Source organism: Pan troglodytes, chromosome 2 (assembly GCF_028858775.2).
Source record: "Pan troglodytes isolate AG18354 chromosome 2, NHGRI_mPanTro3-v2.0_pri, whole genome shotgun sequence".
Classification (NCBI taxonomy): Eukaryota; Metazoa; Chordata; class Mammalia; order Primates; family Hominidae; genus Pan; species Pan troglodytes.
The window spans coordinates 200,582,969-200,598,521 of NC_086015.1; the positions used below are offsets into that span (position 1 = coordinate 200,582,969).

General features: G+C 47.0%; 1 long non-coding RNA gene across 1 annotated transcript in view; it reads right to left on the bottom strand.

Moving 5' to 3' along the window:
* Nucleotides 1-502: 502 nt before the first annotated feature.
* LOC134809635 (uncharacterized) overlaps nucleotides 503-15,553 on the bottom strand; it is a 43,585-nt gene continuing 28,534 nt past the window's right edge. Inside the window, exons 4-5 of the long non-coding RNA XR_010155902.1 lie at nucleotides 6,394-6,492; nucleotides 503-3,582 (exon numbers count right to left, since the gene is read on the bottom strand). This is a non-coding gene — a long non-coding RNA (uncharacterized LOC134809635). The remainder of the gene's footprint in view (nucleotides 3,583-6,393; nucleotides 6,493-15,553) is intronic.

A 15,553-nucleotide genomic window follows, 5' to 3' on the forward strand; every position in this document is an offset into this window, starting at 1 on the left:
GCTACAGTAACCAAAACAGCATGGTACTGGTACCAAAACAGAGATATAGACCAATGGAACAGAACAGAGCCCTCAGAAATAATGTCACATATCTACAACTATCTGATATTTGACAAACCTGAGAAAAACAAGCAATGGGGAAAGGATTCCCTATTTAATAAATGGTGCTGGGAAAACTGGCTAGCCATATGTAGAAAGCTGAAACTGGATCCCTTCCTTACACCTTATACAAAAATTAATTCAAGATGGATTAAAGACTTAAATGTTAAAACTAAAACCATAAAAACCCTAGAAGAAAACCTAGGCAATACCATTCAGGACACAGGCATGGGCAAGGACTTCATGTCTAAAACACCAAAAGCAATGGCAACAAAAGCCAAAATTGACAAATGGGATCTAATTAAACTAAAGAACTTCTGCACAGCAAAAGAAACAACCATCAGAGTGAATAGGCAACCTACAGAATGGGAGAAAATTTTTGCAACCTACTCATCTGACAAAGGGCTAGTATCCAGAATCTACAATGAACTCAAACAAATTTACAAGAAAAAAAACAAACAACCCCATCAAAAAGTGGGCAAAGGATATGAACAGACACTTCTCAAAAGAAGACATTTATGCAGCCAAAAAACACATGAAAAAATGCTCATCATTACTGGCCATCAGAGAAATGCAAATCAAAACCACAATGAGATACCATCTCACACCAGTTAGAATGGTGATCATTAAAATGTCAGGAAACAACAGGTGCTGGAGAGGATGTGGAGAAATAGGAACACTTTTACACTGTTGGTGGGACTGTAAACTAGTTCAACCATTGTGGAAGTCAGTGTGGCGATTCCTGAGGGATCTAGAACTAGAAATACCATTTGACCCAGCCATCCCATTACTGGGTATATACCCAAAGGATTATAAATCATGCTGCTATAAAGACACATGCACACGTATGTTTATTATGGCACTATTCACAATAGCAAAGACTTGGAACCAACCTAAATGTCCAACAACGATAGACTGGATTAAGAAAATGTGGCACATATACACCATGGAACACTATGCAGCCATAAAAAATGATGAGTTCATGTCCTTTGTAGGGACATGGATGAAACTGGAAACCATCATTCTCAGCAAACTATCGCAAGGACAAAAAACCAAACACCGCATGTTCTCACTCATAGGTGGGAATTGAACAATGAGAACACATGGACACAGGAAGGGGAACATCACATACCAGGGACTGTTGTGGGGTGGTGGGAGAGGGGAGGGATAGCATTAGGAGATATACCTAATGCTAAATGAGGAGTTAATGGGTGCAGCACACCAACATGGCACATGTGTACATATGTAACAAACCTGCACGTTGTGCACATGTACCCTAAAACTTAAAGTATAATAATAAAATTAAAAAAACAAAGAATGCAGGAGATATCTCCTTCTAATTACATTTACAGCTCCCTTTCTCTCCTATAGAAAACAGACCCAGGTGTTGTCTTTTTTTTTTTTTTTTTTTGACTTGCAAATATTTCAGATTTGTTTGGACAGCAGATTTCTTTCCAGGTTTTTGGAACGCTGAAGTCACTGACACATGGCTGTGGAGATATACTGTAGCTGAGTGCAAACATCCCTGATTCCTAGTACAGTCAAACCTGCGTTTTAGGCCATGGTGGGTGCAGGGAGGGATGAGCCTGACGTGGAACTGTCCCGGGGGCTGCCGAGAATGGCACTTTTCTGTCTGCAGAGACCTTGAAGAGGAGATCTGAACAAGGTGTATCATCATTTGTCTTGAGCCCTCTCACTCCCCACCTCTCCCCTTACCCTGTCCCAGGGACAAGCTGATTCTACTTCAGATCTCTATTCAGCATTGTTCCCCTTTTGGGAATAGTAATGGAACAGCCTAGATCCCGGGGCATCGTCCTGCCAAATTTCTAGTCTGAGTCCAGCCCCACTTACCATTAGGCGCCCATTAGCCTGTTAGGCCCTCTTACCTAAAGGGCACATATGAAGCAAGACGCAGTCTGGGGAGAACTGGCTGCCAAAGCCAGACACCTTGGGATCCTGCTCATTATTGTGACTTCCCTCATCCCTGAGTTAAAGTCTTAATCTGTGCATACTCGGTGGAAACTTATTTGTCCGAAGTTGTTTGTCTATGTTATTGCTTTAGGGCCTCCAAAGATCTGGCCAAGTTAGGTGGCATTAGAACAAGTATCTTGGCTGGGTGCGGTGGCTCATGCCTGTAATCCCAGCACTTTGGGAGGCTGAGGCTGGCAGATCACAAGGTCAGGAGATCGAGACCATCCTGGCCAACATGGTGAAACCCTGTCTCTACTAAAAATACAAAAATTAGCCAGGTGTGGTGGTGCGTACCTGTAGTCCCAGCTACTAGAGAGGCTGAGGCAGGAGAATCCCTTGAACCTGGCAGGCGGAGGTTGCAGTGAGCCAAGATCGCATCACTGCACTCCAGCCTGGTGACAGAACAAGACTCCATCTCAAAAAAAAAAAAAAAAAAGAGCAAGTATCTCTATTTTTGTTCTCTTCCTGTGCAACTTGGTTGCACTATATAGTTGTACCTTTCTGTTGGTTTTATTTGATTCCAAGAGTGATGATCTTAAGTTTTATATAAATATTAAATATTAAATTTGCCTGCTTGGTGTGCAAGCAAAACCTCTAATCATTAATTTTGGTCAAGTTTAAAACAGAGATTCCCATTTATGGCGCATGTCGGTATAAACACGGCAGCTTTATAAAAATTCCCATGCCTGAGGCCCATCCCCCTAAAATCTATTTTAATTGATTTGGAGTAGGGCCTGGGTATTGATTTTTTTTCTTTTGTTTTTAAAAAGCTCCCTGATGATTCTGTTTGCAGCCAGAATTGAGAGCCGTTGTTCTGAATGATGCCTGAGAAGAGTGTTAATCTGGCGTGTGTCGGGGCAAGGGGAGGCATGGTCGAGGGAGGTGTTAAACTGAGTTGGCTGATTGTTTTGTCTGTCTTCAGCCCAGTAGCTGGAGAGGAACAAAGTCAAGACTACAGTGCAGTTATGTAAGGTTTGAGGATAAGCCTCTTCCACTAAAACTGACTCATTACTGTGTGTATATTCCATTTAAAGCAATCTAGAGCAATAATGTGGAAATACTGGGTGAGAGCCACGTTTTGTGAATATGGTTAGGGCCCAATAATGGTCAATAATCATTCTATGACCAGAATGGAGAAGTGACAGTAAAAAAGAACTCTCCCATTTAAAATAATCTGCACTGGAAATGCCCCAGTGTTTCTCGTAATACCGGCTGATACTGAGCCCAGTAACACACTCATATTGCCTTGAATTTCAAGACATCACTGTGGTGATCTCTGATGATTCGAGGCTCACATTTTGCCGTCTCTTGCCCCCGAGCTGAACTTCTGGCTCAGTGTGTCTGAAGGCAGAGTGGGAAGACAATTCAGGTAGCAGAGAAGTGAACAAAGGACATTCCCTGAATAGGCGAATTCAAGCTCGTTAGCAGTTAGTTAGCCTGGAATGAGGCTGATCATCTGTCAGCGGGATTTTTCAGGAGCTGCAAATGGTTGGAATCTTTGTTTTCCTTTTCCTTAGAAAGAGAGGTCCATTAGCTCTCCAGCTGCATTACAGCTTAATTTGTTTTGTTTTGTTTTTTTAACACTGTAGAGGGGACAGTACATTCCAAATGTTAGAGGACAGCTAAGGGAGATTCGTCCTCTTTAGAGGGTATCATTAAGCATATGGTGCCTCACAGGGATGGGGAAGGCAGTGCACAGGCAGGAGCCAAGACAGGGATTAGCTCATAGAAGGCGGCTGGCTGGATACAGGAAGAGCTGCCAGGTAAAGGGACCCAAGCTTGGGACTTAAAGCTCAGGTCTAGTCATGTTTTTAAAGAGTTGTCATCTTTCAAATATACAAGGGTAAAGATTTAGGAACTGCCCTCAGGAATGAGATGCATGAAACTCACAGACAAACCAAAATCCCAGAATCTTTGGTACCTAGTGGACATTTCCCTGGGGCTGACTCCTGGGCGGGGTGTCTGCTGCCCTCCACTAATAGCCAGGGAGCCCAGCCCTTGGTATAGGATTCCTGGGCAGGGTGTCTGCTGCCCTCCACTAACAGCCAGGGAGCCCAGCCCTTGGTATAGGATTCCTGGGCAGGGTGTCTGCTGCCCTCCACTAACAGCCAGGGAGCCCAGCCCTTGGTATAGGAGTACAGGCTGAAGTGCCCAGGGGTTTACCCGATCCCACAGTTTTAGAGGCAAGAAGCTGACATTTAAGGCTTGAATAGTGCTCCTTTTCTAAGTAAATGACAACCTGGAGAAAGGTCTAACTGAGCCAGGTGTTCGACATTTTCAAACTGACTTTCTTTTCAAAGAGACCTGGAAGATTGACTCCCATCGTACTCTCTCCCAGCCTCCCGGTGGAAAGGGAATCCCTAGTCCCACTGTGGCTCCTGAATGTGACAAAGGTACAGGCACAGGCTCAGCTTGGCTTAGCCTGCTGTCCCTTCCCGAAGGCTGTGTCTTCAGTGGGATGAGAAAGACTTTGGCAGAGGCTTTTAGGCTATGAACAGGCCAGGTGCATTTAGTCAGCAGCGTAAGCTAATACCAGAAAAGATGAAGTAGAGAAAGGGGCTGCGAAATTGCCACCTGAGGCAGAACCATATGAGGCTGAATCCAGGGGAGACCCTGTTTCTCATGGCCCTTGCCTGATGGTCATGATAAATTAAATACAAACACCTACCCATATGCTAGAAATGGATTTCAACTCCTTTACCAAATAAGCAAAATATCGGCATCGATTATGTATAGTTAGATCTCTATTTGCCAATCAATCTTCTTCTGCAATCCCCGATCTGCGCTAGACAGAGCAAACCCCTTCTCTGTGCCACCTGAGCAGTGCTTTAGTTGGACTCTGCTATGCTCACTGCTTCGGACAGGGAAAGTGACTCTCCCAGGCTACAGTGGACCTGTAACTTACTCATCTTGCATCCTCAGCAGTGGAAGGCTCTTGGTGAACGTCAATGGAATGAACCTGTGTGTGCATGTAGCCCATCTATTATCTCTAATAAACACTGAAAGCCAAAGAACAAGGATGGAGTAATCAGGAAACAGAGAGAGAGGTATCATCAGGTAACCAGGAGGAGTAATCAGGAAATAGAGAGAGAGGTATCATCAGGTAACCAGGAGGTAGAGGCATAAGGTTGAAACATATGAAATCATTCATAGCCAGTTAGTTTCTCTTCTAACTGACCTTCTAAGTGACCTTCTAAGTGACCTTCTCCTGGTCACCTCACTCCCCACATCCCCAAAGGAGGAAGTGCAGTGGACAGGTGTTGGCTGAGAGTCCAGAGGACCTGGATCAAGAGTCAGGAGGGTGGGCTTCTCTCTAATTGAACGTGTGGCTTGGAGTCAGTTCCTCTCCTTTTCTGGGCTTCAGTTTCCCCTTCTCTAGAAGAAGAATAGACTAGGTGGCCTCTCAAAGTCTTTACAGCTCTGATATTTTGTAATTTTATGCCTCTAATGCTATAATTCCAAAGTATTAAAGAAAAGGGCAGTGCCCCATGGTTTGAGGGGCAGAGACTATAGCACAGATTGCACCAAACCCTGAATTTACCCAGCAGCCTTTGGCCCTGGAGGACCTAAGTGAGTTTCAGCCTGAAAACACTCAGTGTTGCCAATGCCAGACCACAGCTGCACAAAATAGGAAAAACCTTGTTAGGAAATGACCACAGTCCCCTAGAGCTGTGGAAAACATTGCCTCAGACAAAAAGGACTTTTCCATTGGGAAAAAAAAAAATCAGCAGTATTGTGTCTGCTGATGCTGTCTGCCCAGGCGGTTCTCCTCGAGTCCTGCCTACTCAGGTCCCTGGCTCTGGGGCAGTTCTTTTCCACTTCATGTTGGTCCTAATGGTAAATGCAGGTTGTTCTCCTCTTCTGGCCCCAACTGTCCCAGGAATCAGACTTGGAAGTCATTTTAAAATTCATCTTTGGACTGTCTGACTTTTCAATACTTCCTCCAGAGGCAAAAATCGCAAAATGCTTTCACCGCAATGGGTCTCAGAAGTTATCTCGTGATACCTATTTAATCCCCTGTCTGTGGAGGAACATGACGTCCCAGGTAGGGAAGTGCATTGCTCAAGGTCACATAGAGAGGTCAGGGGACCGGGTCCTGAGCCCAGTTCAGGGTTCTTTCCATTTCCAAGCTGTCTCTAGCCACAGGGCCAATTCTCTTCTACCTTCCCACAGCAGATGTTTCCCAACCAACCAACTAGCCAACCAGCTAACCAACCTGCAAGTATTTCCTATAAGCCTCGGACTGTGCGTTCTCTGATGCTCTGCTGTAAACGATTATTTTTTTACTGTTCCAAAATGCAGCAGTAAAGAGTAAGCACTCACCTTCGGGGGCAGAGCAGAACTGGCCTGCTTCTTTGAGTCCTGCTTCGATTTCTGGAGCTTAAACATAGTGTCCCATCATTCCTTGAAGACACGCAGCTGCTAAGAAAGAGTTGCATATTTGTAAGTGGGGGCCAGTGAGAGATGTCTGGTCAGACCCCAGTTCTGGGGCGGGGTGGCTTTGGTCTGAGTGGTGGTCAGACCTATGCAGGAAGCCGCACCAGGCAGAGAGGAGGCCTTGGCCCGCCCAGGTTCCCACCCAGGTGCTCACCCTGGTGCAGCCCCCTCTGTCTGCCACCACGAGGACCCTTCCTGAGGTTCCAAAGTTGAGCCGAGTGTAGTCCTTGCCCAGTCGATGCTTTCTGGGCTCACTCTCTCAAAAAGGAAGTAGCCCCTTTTATTCTTAAAAGATGCAGATGCAGACAAAGCCCGGATGCACCACAGATGCAGACAAAAAATATATATAATTTTTTTTTTTTTAGAGTGCAGTGGCATGATCTTGGCTCACTGCAACCTCTGCCTCCCAGGTTCAAGCAATTCTCCTACCTCAGACTCCCGAGTAGCTGGGATTACAGGCACCTGCCACCACGCCCAGCTAATTTTTGTAATTTTAGTAGAGATGGAATTTTGCCATAGTGGCCAGGCTGGTCTTGAACTCCTGACCTCAAGTGATCCGCCTGCCTCAGCCTCCCAAAGTGCTGGGATTACAGGCGTAAGCCACAGCGCCCAGCCCTCCCAACAGTATTTTTAAAAACAAAACAGTAATCATATTGAAATACAATTATATCTGTATCAGTCAGGATCCCAACAGGAGACAAATGGCACTGTCAAGTTAGGGTAACTCAGGGAGGTTTTATTTATAAAAAGCTAACTAATAATAAACTTAAGGTTGGAGTGTAGGAGAATGAAAAAAATAGCTCAGAACCCCAGGGCTGGCTGCGGCAGACCTATGACCATCCCTAAGTCCTAAGGGACCCGAGGAGGGATGGGCTCCCAGAACCACGAAAGAGAGGCAGCTGTGCTTAGGACCCGAGGAGGGATGGGCTCCCAGAACCAGGAAAGAGAGGCAGCTGCGCTTAGGACCCGAGGAGGGATGGGCTCCCAGAACCAGGAAACAGAGGCAGCTGTGCTTAGGACCCGAGGAGGGATGGGCTCCCAGAACCAGGAAACAGAGGCAGCTGTGCTTAGGACCCGAGGAGGGATGGGCTCCCAGAACCACGAAAGAGAGGCAGCTGTGCGGAGTTGGGGTGCACTTAAAGGAAGAAAACGACCAGCCCAGGGCACGGGCATAGGAATGCAGCCAGGGAAATAAGCACCCTGGAGTCCCTTTTCTCCTTCCCCCTGATTTGCTAAGGCTCTTCATTGGCTGAATCCAGTCAGAAGCCGGAGGAGATGGAGTCCCTGTTGCCCTAGTCCTCTTTCAGTGCAGGAGGCAATGGAGGTGGCCGGAGGTGGGAGTGGGAGGATGGGGTGAATCTAGACAGGCAAAGAGCTGACTGTGACCAGCCTGGACAACACGTCGAAAACCCATCTCTATTAAAAATACAAAAATTAGCCAGGTGTCGGGAGGCTGAGGCAGGAGAATCGCTTGAACCCAGGAGGCAGAGGTTGCAGTGAGCCGAGATCGCGCCATGGCACTCCAGCTTGGGCGACAAGAGTGAAACCCCATCACAAAAATTAGCCAGGCATGGTGGTGCGCCTGTAATCCCAGCTACTTGGGACGATGGGGCAGGAGAATCACTTGAACTCAGGAGGTGGAGATTGCAGTGAGCCGAGATCGAGCCACTGCACTCCAGCCTGGGCGACAGAGCGACAGAGGGAGACTCCATCTCAAAAAACAAACAAACAAAAAAACAAAGAGCTGTCCGCACTTCTGCACTTTTTCCTTGCAGCATTGCCCTAAGTCGTAGCCTAATTGCCCTATTTCCTTGTTAATGTAACAAGTCTTAGTCCCTACGGTGACCGAGTGGGCGCAATTTACCAAACACCCCACCCAATGCCTCTATCCTGTCTGGGTTTCTAGCCTGAGCTAGATTCAGAGGGCACTATCTGATGGGGTGTGTCTGCACACACACATGCACATGCACGCGTATTGTACTCTCAGTCCCTATCAGAATACGCTTCCTTCAGTCTTAGCGGTGGGTGTGAGCCCGCGGGCCTCTGTGTCTCTAGCCTTGTAGAGCTCATCCACTGTGCCTTCGATGGGCTGCTTCCTTTGAATCCTGCCCTCATTTCCACTGTCCTCAGCCTCTGCTTTATTGAGATGAGTCCCTCACCTCCCACCCACTCCACCCCACTCCTTGCTGGCTAAGCACAAGTGCCTGGTACCCTCCAAAAAAATCGTTGGTCTACGAAAAAGGGGGAATCTGGAAAAGATGGGAGTGACCTCTGTAAGCTAAGATTTCCAGAGCTAAGTGCACTCCCCTGGGAGAGCATGCAGAACTCCACTCCCTAACTGAGTCTTCAATTGTCTAGTTTAAGTTTGCTGGAAAATTAGATGAAAAAGCTCCCCAGGCTTCACACTCCTGGAGCCAAGGGCCGGGAGAAGGAAGGTTGCACAGACTCTTGCCGTCTACATAAAAGGCAAGGGGGTGCTGAGCTGGGGCTGAGATCCACCAAAGACCAGGTCAGGGTTTAAGGGTGAGTCGGGGGACCTGTGCTCAGGGACAAGGAGGCTCATTTGCACAGGAAGAAGGAGCCTAAGAGAGGGGCATAGAAGACACTGAGAGAAGGTAATGCTGCGGCAGGGATGTGGCGAGCAGAAGGGAGTCGTTTTATAGAACAGGAAACAATCTGTTGCGGGGATTATTATACCTCCTGAGGAAGAAAAGGCAATTTAATTTTTTGGGAGAAGGCGATTGGAGTGTAAACTGATGAGGATGCCGTCTGAAAGAGCATTCATTCTCTGCTTGTCAAGACTCTGGAAATGCAGAGGGCCCCGGTATCCTACCAGAAGCAAGCCCCAGGGTGCAAGCAAGTCTTTCTGGCTGGAAGGAAGGTGCAGGCGCAGCAGTGATGTCCTTCCAGCACTGTGCCTGGCACAAGTGGGCGCCCAGCATGTTCATGCCCACCTGGCCGTTGCTGTCTGCCCTGTCACCCGCATCCACATCAGATGCATCTCCAGACTCCTTCATTCATTCCCTCATTCGTTCACTTGTCTGACAAATGCTTACGGAGCTCCTTGCTCTGTGCTGAGCATAGCGCTAGGCACCGAAGGAGATGAAAGAAAAATAAGTTAGGGTTTTCACCTCCGGAGAGCTGATAGTCCAGTGGAGAAGCAAACCGATGAACACATTTCTAAGTCTCCAATGCAGTCAAGGACGGCGACAGGGAAGAGCTCGATGTGATGGTGTAAGGACTAAGGAGGGGTTGAGAAGGCTTCTCTTACAAGTGGAGAGCCGAGAAAAAAAAAACAGGGACTGAAAGAAAGTCCTAAGAAGGAGGAAGAGAATTAGAGGAGATTTATTCCGCTAGTCCAGTAGGCAGAAGCTCAGCAAATATTTCTTGGCCCACGCCCAATAAAAATTGAATCCATAAATCATAAAGATTTAATAATTAGTCTTGTGAATCCTGTGACGAATACAGCTTTTCTCTTGAATTTATGGAGGAAGATGGAGTTTCCGTGTTCAGTTTTCCACGGATAAGGATAAGGGACCCTGGGTTCCCTTTGTGTTCCCCACTCCCCTAGGGACGGTCCTTGAGCAGCTGCGGAAGAGTGTACGGATCTGAGGAACTGGTAACAGTGAAGAGCTGTGGAATGATCCCTGGGTGGGGAGTCCAAGTTTCCAAGCCAGGGCGACTGAGAAATTGCCAACCACAGTTCAGGGTCTTTGAAGCATTCCTGAGTAAGAACCTGAGAAGCCGGTCCCGCTAGGCCTTGAGATTTCTCTTGGATGGGAGGCCTTTGCTTCTGTCTCCCTTGTCCAGCTTCACCCTCTGGTTTAGACTCAAATTTGCCTCCTCCACCTGGGAAATCTGCTCCCCCTGGAATGGGGCTCAGAGCACCTCCGATTCCCAGTCCCTCCACCCTGTCATAATCCGCTTCCTGGATGTCTAGCAAAATACCTCCACCTAAGGCAGAACTGGCATGGCTCCAGGATCCACTTCTGTTAAGCTCAGAGGAATCTGGCCACAGCACAAATAATAGCCTCTAAAAAGTAGTCCCTTTTTCTTTTTTTTTTCTTTTTTGAGACAGAGTTTCACTCTTGTTGCCCAGGCTGGAGTGTAATGACGCGATCTCGGCTCACTGCAACCTCTGCCTTTCAGGTTCAAGTGATTCTCCTGCCTTAGCCTCCCTAGTAGCTGGGATTACAGGCACTCGCCACCACGCCCAGCTAATTTTTTGTATTTTTAGTAGAGAGAGGTGTTCACTATGTTGACCAGGCTGGTCTCAAACTCCTGACCTCAGGCAATCCACCCGCCTCAACCTCCCAAGTGCTGGGATTACAGGTGTGAGCCACGATGCCCAGCTAGAAGTCTGTTCTTCTAATATATCCTCCCATTCTCTTTCCCACAGGACTGGGCCCACTGGCCTTCCCACTGTCATTCACCACCACCAGCCCTTTGAGAGCCTGCCATTCTGGAACCTTCTTTTCCAGCCACAGTCTTAAGATGATGAGCAACCTCCAGCAGAAAGAATGTAAAGTTACAACACGCACACAGATCCCATCAAGATGAGAGTGAGTGGAGATGATGCCCTATTTCCAAGCAGCCCAGAGTGCGTGTGTGCCAGAGACGAGTGGACTGCCGGAGATAGCTGACACAGATCCGAGGACACAGCAGGAGGCTCTTTAAAAAGCCAGAGCAACAGCTAGCATGTGAGAGGTCTGATTAATCCACCAAGGGCTTACCTATGCATCAACAAACAGCGATGGTCTGTGTCTTGTTCCCCGGATACCTCCTGGCTCATGCAAGACACTCGGTATTTATTTGTTAGATGAGCGATAAATACATGAATACTTAGACTCATTTGTCTCAAATTGCCTGAGGTTTTAACTACCCCAACCAGATATTTTGGAATCATAAACACCCAGGCATTGAATATTTAAATACATATGCAAACACCTGGAGTTCACTAATTTCCTTGTGATTTGTCCCCTGGGAGGCTGTGCACCACTAGGCAGAGAATGGAAGAAAGTCTCTGGTGCTTGTTGATAATCACAGAGAAAGATGAACTCGTGGTATATGTGTGTGATCGTGTGTAGCCGAGGACAGGAAAAACGAGACAGTGATTCTGTAATGGAAAAAAACTCAAGTCTTCAATATTTGTCTTTACGAGGACTCCCCTGATCAGCTCCTGTGAGCAGGGCCCCATCCCTTGCTGTCAGTATCAGTCTCCAGGAACCTGCTGTGAGTTTAAATGGGCCCTCCAGTTCTCAAGACGTTGCCGTCCACTTTCCCAGCCCTGGGACCCTCGCATATGGCTGTTGGTGACTTGTGCAGGAATTTAGTTCTGTCGCCATCTCACCGCAAGAAAGAATGTCCTAACTGTCCAGCAGATGCTGGCTGTCCCCACTCGGAGACAATGATGGACTGGGTAATTCTGTAATTGGGCTAGACCTGCTGCCGACCCACTCTCTGGGCCCCATGGCTCAGTGTTGGCTAAGGGAGTAGTGGATTCTGCTTCCACCTTAGTGAGGGCCAAAGATGCTGGAGAAGGAGGTCGGTACCAAGAATCATAGAACAACGGTGCTTATTAGACAAGGAAGAGATTGCTCCACGTGACTCCAGTGGGCTTGGAATGGGCCTGGGTGGCAGCTGAGATGTGACAGATGCCAGGCAAGCCTTCCGGCCTCACAGGGATCTGACTTAGCCTTCCAGCTGATGCACACGCAGGGGAAGCCAGGGCTGTGGCAGGAAAAGGGGCGTTCCCAGGGTGTGGCAACTAGTGCGGCTTGGGGACAGGGCTGTTCACAGCTATGCTGCTTGAGAGAGCAGGGCTCGCTGAGCAAGGAGAAGGGCGGTGGCTACAACCAGCCACATTGAAAAGTCGCTTGCTTCTCCTAAATCACAAACTTTCCCTCAACACTGGCGGGAAGCTGTTTATATTTCCCAGCAAAAGACTGAGCAGAGTTTAAGATGAACAACAGATTGCAAACTTTCCTTCTCTTTGAGTGGTGATGGGGGTGGGAGGGGATAGAGACATGTGTGGAAACACATAGAGATACAGCCATGATGAATCAGTTTGTCTGCAAAGTATTTGACCACACACATTAAACAAATTGGAAATTAGCAGTCAGCTCTAACATCTCTTTATACCCAAGTGACAAAACTCAGACAATTAAGCTTCTGTTTCTCTGACGTTTTAACAGCAGGAAATAAAAATCTAGCAATAATAGACAGCAAATTCCTTCTTTTGTCTGGGTGGCAGGGGAATGGGGAATAAAAATATATCTTGTACCTTCATCATTTAATAGATTTTAGTGGAATTACCAGGCCAGAAAGTATCCTATTACATGGAAAGAAACAGACTGGGTTTCCAGTTTATTACTAACTTAGGGATCGCTGCATGATTTGAGCTGATGTTTTCTTTTTCTTTTTTCTTTCTCCTTTTTTAATGAAAACGAAAGTCCTTTGTGTGCAGTCTCTCTGAACTTTCAGAACAATGTAAGAACTTTAAGAACAATGTCCTTAAGCCACACGATTCCTTCGGGGACACACGAAGCGCACTTCTAAACCCATAATCCTGGGCTATAAAAAGGATCTGGGGCGGGTGATCAAAGGTGAACTGCCCGTTTACAACCTCTCTTTCAAGCCCCCTTCCCATCTCCCTGACAGTTTCATAGAAGTCCTTCCCTTTTGCTCCAACCCAGATCAAAGACTTGGATAGAGGGGTCTCCCCACCCTCCTGCCTGGCATGGAAGGAAGGGATTAACCCCGAAATTAGAAACCCCAGTGCAGTGGGCTTACCCTCCTCCCTGGGGGGCAGGGGGTGAGACCTGGAGCCTCTCTTGTCAATAGGAACAGACCAGGACAAAGATGGGATAAACTCAGGGTGCCCCGCTCTGTTCTGGCAGCAGAGGAGACAAACTTGCTCTGTCTTCCCTCCAGCCTTCAAAAGAGAAATTCTCTGATCTTCTGTGCACAGTTTTAGTTAACATCTACAAGTTGCTAGGATCATGTTTATGTATCAGTAAACCTTCCCTTCCCTCCCACCCAAGTAATAGTCCCCATCCAGAGCATCAGAAGCTCCCCCTAAACTCTGAGTCTGAGACATCAGGGAGCTGAGGGAGGCGGGAAGAAGCTGCAAGGTGTGTGGCATCAATTCGGGTCACAGCCTCATCCATTTGTTCATTTGTTCTCAATACAACTCCCTACTTTTGCCTGGACATGCTGGGATCTGCTTAGGACTTGGGGGTGAAGGTACATTTCCTGGGAATACTTATTTGAGGGCTGGAAGTGCCTCAGTCCCCAGAGACTCCCCACCTAGTCCTGAAAGGAAACACCAAGAGTTAGGTAGGAGCAGGAGCACCAGGAAGCCGCCATTACTCTGAGACTCTCCAGGCCTACTTCCCTCTTCTATTCAGCATGGACCCAGCACACTAGTTAGTGCAGACCCTCCATGACAGGGTGTTCACAGAGATGAAACACACAAGCTCCCCAAATCCTGGCATCTTCTCCTTTGAAGGGACTTGAAAAATTATCTAAGACTCTCCCACTGTGGTATAAAAGAATCTTAAACAGAGAAGCAGCACAATCCCAGTTCACCCAGAGTCACCTGCTCAAGCCACATCCTGAAGCCAGATACCCTGACTCAGCAGGACCTCTGCGGCCTTTGGGAGCCCAAGGCAAGCAGATCACGAGGTCAGGAGATCAAAACTTTCCTGGCCAACACGGTGAAACCCCATCTCTACTAAAAATACACAAAAAAAATTAGTGAGGTGTGGTGGCAAGCGCCTGTAATCCCAGCTACTTGGGAGGCTGAGGCAGGAGAATCACTTGAACCTGGGAGGCGGAGGTTGCAGTGAGCCAAGATCGCGTCACTGCACTCCAGCCTGGGCGACAGAGCAAGACTCTGTCTCAAAAAAAAAAAAAAGAAAGAAAGAAAAAAAGAAAAAAGAAGGCCCTCTGCTACCCCAACTGCTGCCTTAGGTCTCCACATACGTTGCCCCACAAAGGAAATTCGGCTCCTAGAGAGCTTGGTCCCTCTGGGGCTGCTAGGGAACTCATTTGACGTTCTCTCTGTCACTTGTAGGAAATGTTACAAAATTGTGTTTGCATTGAAGCTTTTCTTTCTTCCAGACGTATTGTGTCATCATCTAGTAGGCTAACTAGTTGTTTTAACAGATGATATTATGGTTTGAAAGTGGATTATGCCTGTTCTTTCCCTGTTCTTCTACACACAGTCAAACAGGTCTTTTTGATGATTTATCTTTAGCTTCCCTCAACCCTTGAAACGTCAACCTTCTCTATGCTTTTGATTTCCTCTGAGATTCGTAAGAGTTTGTGACATTCTTCTGTATACACCCTTGATTTTGTGCCCCTCCTTCCATCTTTGTGTGTGTTCTCTTCAAATTGGCGCTCATCAGCAGAAATGCTGTTTTCTTTGGATGTCTCTTTTCTTCCTCATTAGGATCATTTGCAATTTTAGGTTCTGAATTTTATTTTTAGAGCCATCCTTTTTTAGCCATACTCCCTCTCAGAGGTTCTCACTATGAGATCATCTGTTTTGAATGTTTTGAAATCTGCTTTCCTCAAGTCTGTAAGTCTGAAGACACACATCCTGCTTTAATAGGATGGACACTGGCCCAAGCTCTTATTATTTTCACATCACTCACAGTTCTTTGCTGGTCCTCTTGCTGTTACTTGTTTCTTTCAAGTGATGAAAATTATAATCAGGCTACTTAAAACTTTACCAAGTGCTCTGCTTTTTAAAGAAATAGGAGGCTTATAGGCTTCCACACAATGTATTTTTTTAAGTCAACATTTGTCATTGTATTTTGCCGTGATGCTAGTTTCCAAAGATGTCTGCAACAACAACTCCCATCCAATGTTATCTTCTAACTATGTGACTCTGACATTTCTCCCCTCAAAATGTGGGATCTCCACTCCCACCTCCTAGGGTGGGCAGGCTTGTGACTGTGGCAGAAGGAATGCCATGCAACTTTCAAGGCTGGATCATGAAAAGTGATGCAGCTTCTATCTGGCTCTTTCTGGGGATGCT